Genomic DNA, 16,295 nt, shown 5'->3' with positions numbered 1-16,295 from the left:
AGAAATATCTCTAGGTCAAGGATCTTGTTGCCATTACTGGGATATTTACTTTGGATTGCCAATGTATAACACACATGAACACAGGAGCTTATTTCAGCCTTTTACCACAGAGCCTGTCAAAAGCCTGTGCAAGTACTAAAAACCAGGTACTTCAGTCTAATGTTTTCAGAAGCTTCATCTTGTACCTCTTTTTCTGCCCGCTCCTTGTCTGTCCAGGGTCTGAATCAAAGAAAACACATGCACAAATCCACATATATATATATATATATATATATGTATCTCAGGTTGCATGTTAATGTCAAGCTGCTGCTTTAAGTTTGAGCTTTAAAAATATCATCATACTTCTTTCACAATCCCCTATTATCTGCATTTTCCACAGTCATGACAGTTAGAGTGGGGAAATTGCACTTCCTGACAAGAACACAAGCTCTTTGGTTTAGGAGGAGGACTATAAACTAAGTGCAGGTGGGGTTTTTATAGTTGCATTTTTTGTTTGTTTGTGGGGTTGTTTGGGGTTTTTTTATTTGCTTGTTTTTAAGTTTATTATTTAAAAAATAATATCCTCAAGACAATAAGGCAAAAGTGGCATTCCTCTTAAAACGTCTCATTGCTAACCAGCTCCACAAGTGATGTAAATCTTTCCTGTTATTTAAAAAAATATTTCTTGGGCCAAATTTCCAGCCCTCACTAATGTTAACTAATTTTTCTCTCCAATTAAAATGTATTTGTAATTTTCCTTTATATTTCCCTATTTTTACAGCTTCGAACCCCTTTTGTAGTTATCCTCCCATTCTTGTTATTGGTCCTCTTATGCAAGCCAAAATGTGCATGGGCATGTGAGAATATGATCCTACTACCTGTTCATATCTTAACAGGGTATTAAAGACACTTCCAAATACTAAAATATAACCTGGAAAAAATCAAGATAATATATGCAAGAAAAACATATTAATTATAAATGCTTTAAGAGCCAAATTGCTCTTAGTATCTTGATATTGTGCAGGCAGTAATATTTCAACCCTACGACTGTAAATATATAGACTGTATATTTCTGTTTAGGTCAGGGTATTGTTTATTTATTAATTTTTAAAAAACTTACTATCACTCAGTGACTGAAATGAATAGGATGAAGTTCCTACCCAAAGCAATTCTTGATGTTTCTTAAATGTTTAGTACTTCAAGGTCTTGAAAATTCCAGATATACTGTATTTGTGTAAGCATCAAAGCGGAGCCAGATTTATATTTCCCCAACAAAGGGTTAGGGTTTTTTTGTGGGTCTGTCACCACAAATGTGAAGATACTTAAGAAAATTTATTAAATATTTTGTAGAACACAAATTTCACAATAGAGTGGTTGGAGATGCATTTATTGTAGGGATTTTTTGTTGAGAATCAAAGAGCAATTAGGTTATCCAATTGTTAGCTGATATACAAGAAGCACTGTTACAACAAATACCTACTTTTTATTTATAGCTTGTTGTAATTGAACATATAAAACTAGAAAACTGGTTTGTATTCTATTCTTTGTGGACGTCACTTCTTTATTACTGAAGATAGATTTAATTTCATTTCCATCAACTGGTGTTGTACTTTAGTTATTATAGTTCCAATGGGTCTAATGAAATGTCACTGCACTGCAATACTAGAGTCAGGAACAACATTATAAAATCAATATGATGGTTAGACTATTCTTGGCATTCATAGTACTTATGGTTTATTTTATAAAAATAGTGAGTGCTAACTATATTAAGGTTTCTTTCCCTTATAGCCTCTAGTTTTCAATTTCCTATGATACTGAAAAACAACTGTTCAACAGAAATTCTCCCTATTTGGCTCTACCTAGTGTTAGTTTCTTTCAGAAAATCTGATAGCTATTGCCTTTTTGAATAGAGAAGACAAAAGATGCAGAAAACCAGCATGTTTAATTCAATTTAACCCCTATACTATGCATTGTTGAAAGCTTTCTCCTTTTCTTTCATCAGATTCTTATTTGGGTTCAATAACGACAATGAGCCAGGGACTCAACGAGTGCTTGAGTGGTCATGAAAAACATCCAGCCTATGCAAGGCTCCATCTGAAATCAGACCTTAACGTCTCAACTATTCAAACTGGCAGGTTCTTTCTTGCCAAGGAAAAAAATTATTCAGCATTTGCCTGAAAAAATATCAAGCTTAAATTTGATAAAGATGATGTAGATCATTTAAGTTACATACTCATTATCCAATGTAATTCTCGAAGTATATGTATTTGTTACCTTCATTAATATGAATTTTAGAGAAGTATATTTAATTGAATAGTTAGGGAGAATTGATTACTCTCTTCCAGACATATCAGTTAACAAAAATAATAATGATGGCAAATTGACTTTAGGCTGAAATAAAACAAACTAACAGGGTGTGTGACTCTGAGTGTGTTTGCATGTGTGTGTCAGGGACAGCTGCAAAAATATGACACAACTTGTTATGGGAGTGCATACACAGGGAAGCAAATGCAACCCAAACAGCTCCTGCCAGCTGATCTGGACACTAGTTGCAGCTTATTAGTCTGTCTGTTTCTTTCTAATTCTCAACTACCAAGTTTAACACTGTGTCTACTACTACATTTTAAAGATGTTCCCATGGCAAAAAGATTCATCGTGAATTTGAATGGAAAAGGTGGTGGCCATGTTTTGACATAATTGACATGAACAGAAGAAAATCCTCTTATTCTAATTGCTATGTTTTCTTTCTCCTTGTTTTCTTAGATTCATCCTGTAATGAACACACAATTATAATCAAAGCATTAAACGTATATTCCTCCTTTTCTCCCATGATCAAAATTAAAAAATGACACCACACAGTGAAAAATTTTAAAGACTGCAGTACCAAGTGTCTTTTAAATCTATTTTAGCACATTCTCAACAGATCCTCCTTTTTTTAAGCACAGTCAGTGAGCTTATAATGCTGCACTTCACACAGTCACTCTGGTCTCCCTTAGATGAGACCATGCAGATCACTACCCAAACACCTGTATGCATTGGCTAAATGTTAATGTATTCTGTCAAAACCAGATTACCTTCCACACTAAATTATTCAATGTCATTATCCCTATCAGCCATCTGCAAGCCTAATGTCCTTGTGTTCTAAAATTCTGAGCACCTTCTGTATTATTTTTGTTTTACTTTCCTGCATAAATCCATTAAACTCAATATGTTACAGCAAATTCACAAAATCAAATGCAATCTGCTGGCCTATAAAACACCAGTTACTGAAAATCGAAGGATTTAATATAGTAACAATTCAAGAAGTCAGTAAGCAGTCTTTGTGGGCTGAAGGTCGAACCACATGCTAAGTAACAAGTTAGATAATCCACTCTGTAAAACAAGGTATGTATTTTCTATACATAGTGTGGCCTTGAACCCATCCGTGTATTTCATATCTTGCAAAAATCTGAACAGTTGGTCTGATTGGATTTTAAGTGATGCAAATTTGGAAATCAAATAGGCTGACTCCCTTTAGACTTGGTCTATTTAAACTATAATTGTAGAGAACTGCAGACTACATTTACAGTGCTACTGAATTCTCAAGAGATTCAGTAAGAATTTTACAGAATGAAAAGTATTTATCATTTTAAATTTGTTATTAACAAATAAAAGCGTACACAGCATATGATGCTCTATCATTTTTGCTCTTACAATTTTGCTTACATTGCAGGAAAAATGTAACCACTCTTCAGTGAATGGAATGCTCTTTAGTTTTCATAGTCATTTAATTACATAATTTGACAAAAAGAAGTTATATTATGTCTGGCAACACTAAGTAAAGAGAAAAAAAATGCCACTTGCATTTCCCAGACTAAAAATTAAGGTACGATTTGGAGACCAGCTTCACATTCTCAATTAGAAAGCAGAAGTTTCCTCTTCACAAATAAATTTTAAAGCAACAATGAACTCAAATATAACTTTCTTCCTAACACTCAATATTCAGTGAGAGACTTAATTTGTCTTTGGTTAAGAGAGACAGAAGCTAAAAATGTGAGATACATGCATCCCCACCCCCCTAATACATTGTGAAATGTGAGCTCATAAAAATAGAAGCTCAAATCAGTATAAACGAGAAAAACATCTCTTCTTTTTCACTGTATCTCCATCAGAACATGACCCATGTCCAAGTTCTTGTAGACAGGAGATTTATGAGCATTGGCAAATCACAACACTGTTGATTTTCCTGCACTTTCTCATCTAAAATTCATTTATTTTTCTCCTCTTTTGACACTGGTTTTATTCCTCCTCTCTGAAGAAAGCTATCTTGTACATTTTTGGCCTTGATTCTGACTTTGTCTGCTTATAGGAAAACCCTTTTACAGAAAATTTTACTAAACACTATATAATAACATCTGACAAAGAAAATGCATTGGTCGTCTGCATTTGGTCACACAATGCAGCTAGCCTGAAGATGCTGTATTTACTATCAGGACTTCTTCTAACACAGCTTGTTTAGGAAGCACAGAGTAAGACTACAGGTTTCCAGACCATCTCCCATATCTTCACAGTAAATTCTAGGTAAATTTCCCACAGTAGGAAATCACGCTGCTTTGGAAGTTACTGGTGCTAGTGAGAGGCAGGAATAGTAGGAAAACACTAGTGGATGGAAATTAAGCAAGGAAATCTCAGTGTATTAGGCTTGGTACATGTAAAAGATGTGATGCAGTGTATTCATTTTTGTTTCAGTATTTGAAATGTAAATGACTGCAGGTTAAAGTCGATCACATCTACGAGGAATTGCTCAAAAATATTTTACAAAAGTGTAATAGTTTTCACACCTCTCCTTTACTTACTGTCTCCATTTCTTCCCTTCCTAATTCATCCTGGACTAAACATCTTGCAAAATTCAAAAGAGAAGAAAAGGATAAAAAAAAAGAAAAGGGTCAAAACAATGCAAAATGGCTATTCTAGAGACCTGTGTAAATCCCTTAAAATCTTAATGCTCTACAGGCTGTGTAGGTAAGGATCCTAGATTATTCATTTTAAAACAGTAAATATCACCTTTGGTTCAGGAACTCCCTGAATCATAAATTGCTGGAGGCTAAGATAATAAATTTTGCAAAGAAGAATCACAATCACAGTATGTTTGTCAGGTTCTTATACTCTTCTTTAGTCATCCCCCGTGACTATTATCAGAGATAAGATACTAGGCCAGATAAAGCTTTATTCTGAGCCATTTTATGTTCTTATTCCCCCAACTGTAGGCACCTTCTTTGAAGATAAGATCAATTTTCAGTGCTAAGAACTTAGATACAATTATCTAACATCATTGCAACAAACTTTTGAAGAAAACATCAAATGAAGTTATTCACAGTAACAGATGCTAAAAATTTGCTACATCAAAATTTCATTCAAATGTGGGATAGCTGAAAAGACCATGGGTGTTCATTTGCACAATATGTTTGAAACACGTTTTCAAGACCATTTTGCTGATGTTGTCCTCCATAAACTGCCCTCCTTTAAGTCCCCTTCTCTTTAGGCCTGTTCACTACACAGATTTTTATGTCATTTCCAAAGTTGCCTTCTGTATGATTTAGTCAATGATGAGAGAAAATCATGCCCAGAAAATAATCCAGCTCACTTAAAATAAAATGTGCTTTGAAGGTATCACCCTCTTGCAATTGAGTTGGGGGAACCCACAATGACCTGGTTCCTCACTTACATGCCTGAAATATGTTTCTAGAGTGACATGAATCAAGGCCAAAATAAGCAAGTATTTCTCATCCTAATCACTTGAAACATCCTAAACTTATAAAGACTAGCAAAAATTGTAGCAGAAAACATACATTTAAAAAAAAAAATATTCTTGCACTGTCACCTGTGCAGAATCATTCTTCTTTTGCATTTTATATACAAGTATTCTCATACGCACTCGGATACGAGGCAATAAGAATGGGTTTGATCAATTATGTATTGAAACAAAATCCAATATAAAGACAGTCAAAATAACTTTCTACCCAAAGCAGTTTCCAGGGAGGATAGCATCTAACAGACTCTCATCACTACTAACCAGAAAAAAGAAAAAATACTAGAAATTGATATAAACCCCTAAGAAGTATACAGTCACCTTAGCCATTTATCTTTTAAGGTAAAATACTTTGTTTTACACAGTTCTAGAGAAAGCTGTCCCTCTACCTCTTGTTTGTAGGGAAAAAAAAAAGAAAAGCAATTTGCCTAAAAATCTAAATCACTCTAATGCAGTTAGACTACTGTGGGGTTAGCCATCTGGCTTAGTGGCTCATTAGTAAAGAAATGACCCCTATGCATAAAACACAGTTGGGTCATTCCAAGCTAATGAGCTTTCAAGTTTTATTGTTTGGTACATACAAATGGATGGATGCAGATCTACTTTGTAAGCCTAGTCTTGCACACTCACAATCAGGCATACCTTTCATTTATTAATTCACGTATTTATTTATTTACATTGAACGGAGAGAAAAAAAATGCTTGAAGAGAGAAATAGAACTTATGTTCATCAAATGTATGGACAGATTTCTTCAAACAAAGTTCCTTGATAGCTTCTGACCAAAAAAAAGGCAAAAAAAAAAAAGCTAAAAAAGCCCGCATTTCTGCTTCAAAACGTATTTCAGTAGTTGAACGTTGATACGAAATTGCAAAACATTAACTTCTTTATGCTTTACTATTTAAACATCTGATTTCATAACTTTAATTTAAATTCACATTGGCAAAATGCTTACAATTGAACATTTGGATTAATCATGTGATGGCTATCCATGCAGAACACATCAGGATAAACCAGCTCCCATAAAACCCAAGACCCAAATCTAACAACGTATATAATTAAGTTTTAAATCCTGAGAGTTAGCCTTATTGCCTTTCCTGGGGATAGCTATATACTGGAATTTAGGCATTTTATATTCCTGACTGAATCCCTTATGCATTTGTGTAGCAATGAATGACTCTTCACTGACAACCATGGGATTTGGCTCCATGGTCCTCTACCTATATGCAGAAATCGAAAGTACTGCATGAAGCATAAGGGTTTATGTTCACCTACCCAGTAAGAAGACATAATTCTGTAATAAACTAATGCATTTATGACTGACATCAACAACAAAAAATTCCTCCTCTCACTTTCTTGCTCTTTTTTCTTTTTCTTTCCTTTTTTGCTATCTCACTTTTCTAAGAAAATAAAATAAAATTAAAACTTACTCTTTCTGGGTACTTACTGCTATTATGGAGACTTATGCACGACACAGACCTGTGGTTTCATTTATGTAATAAATTATTCACATTAAAGTTTGCATTACAAGGCCTTTAGTCATTAAACATATTGTTCCTCTTTAAATGATAAAAAATATGCTCAAAGATAAAACAATGGAATAACAAATGAGTTCAAGTGCTTGAATTTTATAACTTTTTAAAATTTTTCATCATCTAAATGTGCCTATATGGAAGACAAAAGAAAGTTACTAGAAAAAAGGTCATGCATCCAATAAAAATTCCACTGAGCAAAAACATCATAAGGTAGTTCATAGAGAAAAGAAGTACACCAGCAAGTGTTTTGGCCGTTCCACATTGCAGCAGCTTCTGTTCTACTCTATAACAAACAAAAAAACCCACCATTCAACAGCCTCAGTAAATTCCCTGGGTGAATGGTCCCACCAGCTTGAGAAAATTCACTTCTGGCCTTTTTGTTTATTTGTTTTGTTTCCCTTGAAAATGTTATCATAAAATGCAACTAATGCAATTTTCTCCAGTTTCTTGGGTTTACAGTGCTTCAGATAATGTGGTTATGTCATTAAGTATTTATGTAATTATGTTAGATACCACCATTCATCTTACCTATAACTGTCAATCTCTTTCCACCCTACCACAAGATCTGTTTTCAACAAGAGATTGTACTGTGTTTAATACAATAGCTTTAAGAGAACCAAAGGTTTCATTACGTTAATATGTCTCTGGTTAATGCTACCTCATCTACTCGTTCAGCATACCCTTAAAACCCAATTAAAATCTAATTTATCTGATCCCAGGATTCAAATGTTATCTGGCAATGCATGTGACAGCCTTATAGTAACTACATTACTACACATCATGCCCCAAGGTATTTTAGATCATGTCAGAAAGAACTCAGTCATTGTCCACTTAAAGCTACAGAATTTTATTTCGAGGACCTCTGATTTTACATAGAAATGTATACATTTAATCACAATGTTAATACATAATTAAAATTATAATGCATCCATCTGGGTTGTCACTCTCCTAGTGTTGTTCTGGTTTTTGCTTTTAAATAATTGCTTAACAAATGAAAAAATTAGTCAAGGTAGCAGTTAATTAATCTGACAAACATAAAAACCTACATAACATATGTATTGTGAAAATGTGTCGTCAATATGTTAACCTAAACTTTGCAGTAACTTATTTTATAAAGACGATCAGCTTAAAGCTTTATTATAGGTAAATGAATTTCACAAAATGTTTAATTTCATTCTGTTGATGCCAAATGCATGCTAATATATTTAAAACAGTTGCAATATCTGTTAAAAGGAAGGATTCTGGCAAAGTTTCCAAATGTTATTTAATGTTTTGAAAACCGCATAAAAACTTAAAATTCCAATAAGAATCCAAACCAAAATGAAAATTACTCCTTCAGCTCAGTCATCTTAGAAGAAATGAAACAATCCTCTTTCACTCCTACTGTTTCACTAAGGAAGTTTCAGGGAATGGATTACACTAGAGATGCTTTTTCTGTCTTTCATTTCTCAGTAAAAATATAAAAATAAACCACATTTGCTCTCAGTGTCTCGCTAATACACAATTGTGCAAAAAGTGACGACTTACTGTGTCACAAGACATATTTGTCCTTGCAATTCTACTGTATTTAGGAAGTTATAAGATAATCTACCAGGTCTGGTATCAAATCCCACTGAACACCAATATATCGCATTCCTATTATTATATATTTAACTATTAATTAGCTGATATGACCATGCATATGTTCTTGAGCTCTGCATCATACATTTACATCTGAAATAATTTCAAAAAGGGCAGTGGAGGCTTTTTAACCTTTGCCTGCCAAATTCCTTATTGAAATCAAAACATCAATGCCTCTCAACAATGCAAGTAGAACTTAATATCAGATTTGTATTTGATAGTTCATGCACTTAACATTAATTTGGCTTTTTTTTTTTTCCCCCAAATAAAAGTTGGAATATATTTTTTTCCTAAAGGTCCCATAACTACTAGCAAGGTAACCTCTCAATTTTTTGTATTATTACATTTTCTTTGATTACAGCTATACCACATCGGCATGCAGATCTTTAGTAAGGTAGAAAACAATTCTGGTGTGCAAGTGTGCCCTCTTCTGGACATCTAATAACACCATTTCAGATGACAGTTCTCTGACACTGAATTTTTCCATCACTACCTTACAGACCCTTGTTCTCATTTGTAAAAACACTCCTTGTGTAAACAAAAAAGGCCCCAAATAATGCAAACCAATGCAGGGTACATAAATCTGAGGTTTACACACACTAATGTGATTTTTTAGTTTTGTAGATCTGATTGCAAATCGAAATGTAAATAGTTTAAGGACTATTTCTAATATGAAAAGAGTTTTGACCTTTGCCTGTGGGAAAATGTATCCTTCACTATCAAAATGATGATGTAATGTACTAAATGGGACAAATTTCACTTCACATCCTCTATCCTTCCCCTATTTTGACATGACTTTCTAGCAGTTTTTAATGAAACGGAAGAAAGACTACTACAAACTTCTCAAAGCTGACTTAATGTAGATCATTATGTTAATACAGTTGGCTACATCAGATTTTGACAATGCTCAAGAGGAGTTGTAAAGACTTATTTCCTAAAGAAAGGCAAACATGCACTTAACAGTACATAGCTGATAGGCACTTGCACACAGAGAATCCAAGCCTGTTTACAGCTACTCCCTTCTCTGCTCACCTGCAGAATAATAATATCTCATAGAAACAAATGTGCATAGCTAATTTACTCTTTATGTTTCCATTGCTGCCTTCAGGTTTTCCACACGATTACCAGAATTTGGACACATTATGCATACCAAAAAAAACCCCAAAACCCTCTATGTTAAGTGAACAGAAAATGTTATGTAGCTTCCAGGAGACACAGATTTTTGACATGGCTTTCTGAAAGCTCGCTAATTTCAGTATGCCCATGCTTATTTTATTTTGATGCATTCCCAATAACTCTATAAGCATTTTGCTTTGCATCCAAAAGAATATAAAACGCACAATAATGTTAATCTGGACTGTGCAAATATTGAAAGTAAGATCCATAATCCAAAAGCAGGTATACATAGACTTAATCATCATATTGCTATTGGTATACTATAACATGCATAAAAAAATCTCATACTGATATTGACTTGCAGACATGGAGAAACAACAAATTAATGACCCATAATGCAAACTTCATTACAAAGAAAATTTACAAAACCTATGAGTCACACTATATACAAAAGATTGATAAAGGACTTTTATACAGGTGAACAAATAGCTTTAACAACATTATTTTCAGATAGCCTAAGTCTTGCAAACATTAAGGCAATGCTTTCCAGCATATTAAAAGCACTGATGCAGAATTCATTACTTCTGTAAGAACACACTTTAGAAAAAATAAAACTAATTAATGCAAAATTAAATGAGCTAAAATGTAAAAAAATCACTGGAAGACAACGCAATGTCTTTGGTGTTTTTTTTTTCCCCCTCAAATAAATGTTTTTTGTCTGAATACACTGAGTTTAAAATGAGCACATACTCTGATAACGTATCAGAAGTATAACCAGATATGAGGTAGAACAAAGACGAATAATAAATATATTTGTCAAAAAAATCAAGTTTTCTGGAGGCAAAGCATTGATGCACTTGGGGTCCACTTAATAAATCATTTATTCCAAACTATGGCATGTAGGAAATTAATATCACATTTTATAGGAAAGCAGTTTGGTTTGTTGGTCAGAAACAAACAAAAAACCCCACCAAAATGAAATTTCATGTAATCTTCCCCATGACTGTTGTGCCCACTTCATTCTGTCCCATGTCATTCTTCTCCCAGTTTTCAGTTCAATAGGCAAACCAAAGAAATTTATTATTTGCCTAGTTATAGCAAAAATTCAGTACGTGTGCTAAGGAGGCTCAGGTAGTCTTTAAAGAAAAAGACGTTAAATTGAGAGAAATCCTATGTTTTTGAAGAAACAGACATTACGCACGCCCACCAACAGTCAAACACTACAATTATATAAATACGGCAACATTATTACAGAAAAACAATTATGTGGAAATGTCAAGGCACTTAAGCTTTAATGAATTAAGACTGACACGAGCTCCATTTTAACGTTGGAGTAACAGAGGCCCAGAAAAACTGGGCATTATATGAACACACAAAATCAGGGATAAAAGGCAAATAACTTTACTTCCATACCTGTGGCTTAGCCACTACCCATTCCTTCCTACTAAGATAAATAGCAAAGAAAGGAGCAACTATAATATATAGAATTCTCCTGTATATTTAAATTCTTTATGAGACTGAAACATTTGAATTAACATGTGGAAAAAACAGTGTTTCCTGATTAGGCACCCCCTACTTTTAAAGGTAAAGACAGGGAAAAAAGTAAAAAAATCCAGAGAAAAAAATCTGATAGAAATTTAGAATATATATTAGAAATATTAGTCATTAAAAGAGATTACATGACACCAAGAAAATAATTATTATTTAATGTATATCCTAGAAGTTGAGTGAGCTAGTGCTGGATTAACTTTTATTTTCTTATGTGAACTGACAAGGATGTCAAGAAGGATGTGAAAGAAACAATACTTATGGCTGAACTGGTGGTTTGGAAGTTGTTAGCCATCATGACCCCAAGGAAATGGGACTGTTGGTATAATAATCTTGGGTAAGAGATTTGAACTTGTGACTAAGTTCCACTACAACTTAATAGACTCTTAATTTTAAACATGTATACAATGTACTGGGGCCTGGGAAGCAAAAAACGATAAGGAACATTAAAACCCCCCACCACCACCAGCAAAAGTTGTGAAGACAATTGTTTCTGTTTTTATTGTAAATCTGGTCATTCTGTACTTTAAAACTTATGTCACATAACAACTTACTATCATTATAAACACAGTTATATTTACTACTATATACAGGTATTATTTTCTGAAAATATATTGTTTTCAATCTTTCTTATAAACTGCTTCATAGCAGCTGAAAATAAATGCATAAGAATTATCTTTAGCACTTCTTGAAAAGCCAGACATTATATAAAATGTAAAATGGCTATTTGAATACACTGCAGTGGAACCTAGACAAGATGACAGAAAGAACTTTGATATTGCATGTGTGTGATGAAAACTGTGTGTCAATTCTATTGACATCTTTCATTAATCTTATTCCATCTCTGTTTTCCTTGTACTTAATTTCTCACAGGTCTCCTGTATAATTTATGAGCCTATCCATATTGTCATATACCTACATACACTTTAAAAAAATACAAGCCTTTTATATTTGTCTGTTTCAGATGGGAATTGGAATTATTTTCTTTTCAATTCACAGAAATTTGAGAAGGGAAGTGGGAGTTGTCTTGCCCACTTTTATGTTAATGACCAACACAAAAGTACAACACCAATAAAACTATATTGCTCTTGGAAAGAGCAATAAAATACCTCTTTCCAAAAGAGAAAAAAACAAAATAGTGAGAATGCCTTTAAAAAGGTAAACCATTTTGTCTCTTGAAACAGCTCTGCATGAGTGCAACCTGGATTTACATTTTTTATATATATATATATCTCCATCTTGTCACTTAGTTTAACCATCCTCTCCAATTCGATCACATGGACTTCTATCATTCCTCTTATCTACTCTTTAAAAACATTTAGTGACAGAGGTAACATGATTTTTTGGGCAATATATTCACGTAATATTACCCAAATTAGAAGAGGTATTTTAGAATGCCCCACAATATAGAATCATGGAATCATTTAGACTGGAAAAGACCTTTAATATAAGATATAGTACTTTTTAAAGCTCGATTCCTGTGGACAGAGCGTACACCTGCTGAAAAATCATACTGATCCCTGGCTTGCTTTCTGATTGGCTTCTTTATTAATTTCTAATAAAAAAAAGAGGTTGTGGGATATAACACAGAAAAATCTGAAAAAATGAGATTTTTTCAGCTGAGACCCAAATGGTTCAGAAAACAGTTTCAATCACAGTATCCAAAGTAACACCAACAGGAATATTAAGAGGAAGAGACAGGGCAAACAGCGAAGAAGTAAGGAGGAGCTCCTTTTTATCTTATCAGATCTACATGAGGTGATTTGCTCTACAAAATATTACTCAGAAACTATTCTGGGACATTAAGGTCTATAGAATATTTTACCCACGTAAATGGAATAAAATACCTGTCACTCCTGCACTCTTCCTCTAATATGGTTTGGAAAGTTAAGTTGCAAAGCCCGTTAACTTCATGACCCGCCATCTACCGAGATGTGTGGACAGGAAAAGTATTACACAAGTCTACATACATTAGCCTGCTGCAATGTTTGCAACTCCAGGGAAGTTGACCTTCACTCCTCAGTTACGGAAAAGCCAAATGCATGGTTTCAAATAATAAGTATGTCTAGATTTAAACCAATCCTTAAAAGTGCAGTTTACTTAATAATGAAATAACAAAGTGACAGTAAGAAGTAGAATTCATTCAGACACTGGAATGTAACACGATTTAGACTTTTTTTTCCCTACTCTTCAGGTCAATTACTGAGCTTCATTAATTACATAGAGTTATAAAAGAAAGTGAGAAAATAAACCCTCACATTTGGTGAAAATAAACCCTCACATGCAGGCACTTGGTTGGATTTACTGGCAGTCTAGAGAATTTCCATGCTAATTTGGAGAGAAATCTCGTTAGAAACATCATTCAACCTAATATAGCAATTCACCCTTAGATTTCAAAAACCTCATGGCTTGACTTTTTATTTTAACAAGAAAGACAAATTTTTTCTTATGACATATTGTGGTCTGGCTTGAAAGACAAAGAGCATATAGGAGGCATCTATCTCCAGTGGACACCATCAGGGAAAAGGTATCAGCACTGTGGTTCAGAAACAGCATTTCCTCCCACAGATAATAATTCAGTGAATTTAAAACTCTACTGGTCCAAACAGACCACAATGCTGTGTAAATTTACAACCAACAAAATCTGAAGTCAAAACAGATTTTTAGCATATTTGTCATTTTCAAGGCATAAAGTCCTACTTTCTCACAGGGCTTTTCTATTTGTTTTGTTGGGAAACATCACCATGGTTCTCTGGATCTGCTAGGAAAACCAAAATAAAGACCAAACATGGACTTACAAAGCCAGATAATACAAGAATGAACAAATAAATCACAACTCCCTTGTGCAATTGTAAGTGGTGCAACATTTCTGTAAAACTATCAAAAAATACTGGGCATCCCCTATGAGGCCCTGATGATACCATCAAAAAAGAAGAGTCAGAAGGTTCCTTGAAAGGTGGCTCAAGTTACATTGTAGGTAGTGTATTTAGAGAGTGATTTATGTACAGTCACGAGAAGTCAAGGCACTCGGGAGGGATGCATAAATGCAAAGAAACGGAAATTGACTGAGAAGCAACGTTGTGACGTATCATAAGTATTTGCCCATATGGGAATACGCGCTATTCCTCCAGTCATAACTACTGTGTTTGCACTTGTTTCTTCTAAGCTAGGAAAGACAAAACTGTTCATATAGCCTCTGAAAGAGTGAAGTGAATACTAAAATAGCTTAACTCTACCCTGAAATACAGTAGGAAGCTTTAAAATAAGCCATTGTCCTCTAAAAATTATTCAGAAAGCTAGGAACTCAACAATGGTATCAATGGAAAAATTTTCCTGCTGAACCCGTCATGCCTAAATCAGTTGATCCTGATGACCCAGCCATCAAATCTCTTGTCACTCATCCCTGATTACTCATCTCAGGACAGCTACGGACATTTCTGTGTCTCATAACTGTAATTTACTGCTCACTGTCACCCAGATTAACCTTATGCAAGTCAGCACCAGAACTGAAACGTACAAAAAACCTATACTTTTCTCTTAAATACGAATTCAGATGGAGCTGTTAAATATGGAAGCTGACAATATCTTGAGAGTTTATAGATTTTCATTTGCTGTCATATTTTTCGTTCTCCAATCAAGCACAATAACTTCAGCTATCCATTAAGGACATTTCATTCTCATATACTGCAGCACTATAGTTTTACTTTGAGCAATTCAAATTTTTCACTGATACATTTGTGAAGAAAAACTTCTTGTAGACTGGTGTTTTCTCTTTCATTCTTCTTATATTTTGCATTTTCAAGATATGACATTTTCTTCTCTGTAGGAAACAGGAATTAGAGCTTATAGCATCTCAGTTAGAGTGAACAGACACCAGGAATGGGTAGCAACTTTAGAGAACAGGATTACAAAGAGCAAACACTAAGCAATGTTACTCTTCTGATAATATCAGTAAAATATCACCAAAAAAGTGCCTATCCTGCAGTGCCCTCATGTCTATACATTAAATCATCATTAGTAATACAAGGACTTCATAAGGGACTGTTCATTCCACTTGGATACATGGAAATATTCCCTATCCCAAACCCAACTACAATAAAAGCAAACCCCAGGCTCTCTGAAATGTTGGCTGGGAGCAGAAGCACTGGGTGAGAGGAAAAGGAAGGTGTGAGAATAAAAGTTGGTTTAATGATGAGGCCAAAGGTTTAAAAAGATAACCTTATATTCGAACCAGATAGGAATTGCCTTTTCAAATGTGGACTTGAAATAATGTCAAGCCAGTATTCAAGTGATTACAGGGGTCTTTAATGGTCATGGCTTACTCACCTGTCAATTGCTTTCCAAATTTCTCTTTGATACACCTCAGCAACCCAAAAATCAGTCTTTCTCTGCTTGGCATAGAAAACTGATGATGTCAGAAGGAATTCAAAGCATCCTTTTTTAAACATATTTTTCTAAAGATATTATTTTCTTCTTTTCTTATCCTTATCAGACATCAACACAGCAGTACCCTGATGCTTGCCAGAAAGGGTACCTAGTCAGTGTTGGGTTATATGAGATTGGCAGTGTACTTCTAATCTAGGAGTCTGAGTTTAAAAGCTGGAGCTGCCAGGCTTTTTGCTCCCTGACAGCCTGCAATACAAATCATGAAGGATCCAGAGGGGTAAACCAGCAGGAAACTAGACCACAATCAGAACTAACCATCCATTAAA

At 34.2% G+C, this 16,295-nt stretch overlaps 1 protein-coding gene across 5 annotated transcripts in view; it reads right to left on the bottom strand.

Annotated features, from left to right (window-relative positions):
• The window catches only part of CTNNA2 (catenin alpha 2), a 456,927-nt gene that overhangs the window by 339,407 nt on the left and 101,225 nt on the right, over positions 1-16,295 (bottom strand). The window lies entirely within an intron of this gene.

The sequence above is a fragment of the Numenius arquata genome, chromosome 5 (assembly GCF_964106895.1).
Source record: "Numenius arquata chromosome 5, bNumArq3.hap1.1, whole genome shotgun sequence".
Lineage (NCBI taxonomy): Eukaryota > Metazoa > Chordata > Aves > Charadriiformes > Scolopacidae > Numenius > Numenius arquata.
Note: the sequence above shows the minus strand (reverse complement) of the source record. Positions and strands in the feature narration are given on the sequence as shown.